We start from the raw sequence: 2,891 nt of genomic DNA on the forward strand, positions 1-2,891 counted from the left end.
GGCTCTGCTGGACGGCCTTGGATGTTGCACCCCAAGTCTTGGTCTAAGACATTGCCCGGAAGCAGGTAACTGATTCAGCAATAATTCCTGTGCGACTGCACTGCTCCAGGATGGAGTTCAACGGGAGGCAATTAAATTATTGCATTATGTAATTTAAATTATATTAATATAATCATTATATATTATGATATATAATAATTAAAAGAGCTATAGACACAGGAACACCACAGGCTCTACTTCAGGCACAAACTAGGGGCTCTTCTTAGGCCGAGACAGGCAAAAATCATGTCTTTATGCACTGATTTATTAACCATTAAACAACTATGAAGTACCCACATGTTAACAGGCAGTGATTCATCAGTTGGGCAGCCATGGTCCTTGCCCAGTACAGTGAAATACAAAACGGTGATCAGACCCCATTTTGCGGGTCAGGGAAGTTGTCCCCGAGGAAGGGGTGTTCAGAGGGGATCCAAAGGATGAGCTCCAGAGGCAATGTGGGTGAGGGAGGAGGGTGTGCCGAGCAGACGGAAAGTGCAAAGAACCTGAGGCAGGACAAAGCAGTTGTCTGGCCAGGGGTCTAAGAGGAGGGCCCTGCCGTCAGAGAACAAGCTGGGAGAGGTGGGCTGAGACGTTAGAGGGTAACCTCTGCTCCCCTTTCTTGACTTTCCGAGAGGATCCACAAGGGCAAACGACACAGCCTCTCCAGCTGGGGGAGGGTCTCGAGCTCCTTGCTTTGACCCAGGGGCTGGGCAGAGTCCTCCCTGGGATGGGCTAGGAGCTATACCAGCTCTGAGTCTTGGCGTAGGAGACCCACTCACTTGGCTCACATCCGAGCCCAGCATGGCGGGAGGAGGGCTCTGCTCCCCAGTCACTGGGCACTTCCCTCTGTCTGGGACCTCTTCAGTGTATCACTGATGCTGCAGGTCAGTCCACAGCCACAGCCAACCAATCCCAAGGGAGGCTGGGCTGTGGAGGCTGAGCTATGGTGGTGGTGGTGTCTCTAGGCAGAAGAGCAGGGCTCTCTCCGCCTCTGAGATGGTGCTGAGCCTGCAGCTCACCTCTCTGCTGCGGAGGAAGCTCTGGCCATAGAATGGCCAGCTCTGGGGAAGAACTTTTTGGGCAGGGGTCTGCCTGCCAATTACACCACAGGGGTCACAGGGGGCCTCTTCCTGCTCACAGGGAGCCCCCCTCCAGGCTGGCCGACCCTCTGCGGGGGGGCAGGGTGCTCAGAGACCTCTTGGGATTGACTCCTGAACACATCAAAAGTATCTACGAAAACAGCTCTGCACAAGTGAGCTCACCTCCCGTGAAACAGGCACCGTGAAGTGCTGAGACCTGCACCCACACCGAACAGTGCTGGATAAGCCTCAGATACATTATAAGATGGTTGATGGCATCACTGACTCAACGGACTGGATTTGGGCAAACTCCAGAGATAGTGAGGGACAGGGAGGAGGCCTGGCGTGCTGCAGTCCAAGGGGTCACAAAGAGTCAGACACAACTTAGCAACTGAACAACAACACATTGTGTAGCAGAATATAAATCCATAAATGTCATCTGATGGTCTTACTAGAGGATTAGTCATTTTACTCGCTTTTTCTTAAACCTAGAGGTGGGTCTCTGTGGCTTTTACTGTCTCATCCATTGGCTCCAGGAAACTCCCTGGAGAATCTGCTCCTTTCCCTTTGGAGCACCAGCCTCCAAAGCCTCCACGTATGTTCTTGCCCCAAATACTGCTTAAGTGCCATGGATGTAGTAAAGGTTACTGGTTAAAAGCATGAACTCCAGGGGGAGAATGACAAAATAAAATTCAAGCTCTGGACACTACCCAGCTGTGTCACCTTAGGCAAGTCACTCAACCCCTCTGAATCTCATTTCCTCATATACAAAATAGGGATGACTGAAGTACCTACCTCATAGGGCTGTTGTTAGGATTTCAAAACTCACTCTACTAGGTTACTGGAACAGGCACATAGCTAGCATGGTGTGTTTTCTAATACTATTACATGGAGCTTCTAGGGGCCCCGCTCGGATAACACACACCTTACACATTACCTACAGACGGAGGCCCAGGAGTGAGCCCCAGGGTCACATTTATTATAGTCACAAGCGCCCTGATCAGTTTCTGAGTCTGAACAGTGAGAGTGCCGACAGTGGATGCGAGTGCAGTGACCAGTCTGTTTCATGGCCCCTCTGATGACAAAGCAGCAGCAGCCATCCTTCCAGCTGGATCCGGGAGGGGCCAGGAGCCAGGACAACTGCCCCTGAGGCTCTCTCCTGTCTTGGGTGCTGCAGGGAGAGGTGGGCCTCCACGTGGCTCGGCCAGGCAGGAGCTAGGTAGCACCCCCCATCTGGATGGCATGCTCCCTGGGGGCCCACGAGGCCCAGCAGGCCCTCAGGGCAAGAGGAACAGGCCTGGGCTCCAGCAGGCTCGGCATTCCCACAGGCGCCACTGGCAGGACGGCCGCTGAGCCGGAGCCAGGGGGCCTGGAGTCAGGCCCGGCCGAGGCAGGGGAAGTCTGCGACGTGCCCATTTGTTCCCTGCCTCGGGGTCACAGGAGCTGGAACAGGCCAGCTTGCCTCGAGCCATAGGCCCTCCATCTGTCATGACACCCCAGGAAAAAATACAGCGAAATACTGTTTTTTCATCCCATTTATTACCCTAACAAGACTTAACCCGGAAGCACCACTGGCACTGAGTGGTGAGGTGCTGCCATGCCCGTGGCGCCCGGCGTGTCCGCGGCACGAGAGCGCTGACTGCAGGGCCCCGGTCATGGTGGCCGGCCTGCTCCAGTGAGACGGTGGGCATGGGAGGAGTCCAGCCACAGGGGGACAATTGCCCTGCAGTCCCACAAAGGCTGCCAAGGTGACGTCAAGGGACTCCCTGGAGG

The sequence above is a fragment of the Capra hircus genome, chromosome 18 (genome assembly GCF_001704415.2).
Source record: "Capra hircus breed San Clemente chromosome 18, ASM170441v1, whole genome shotgun sequence".
Lineage (NCBI taxonomy): Eukaryota > Metazoa > Chordata > Mammalia > Artiodactyla > Bovidae > Capra > Capra hircus.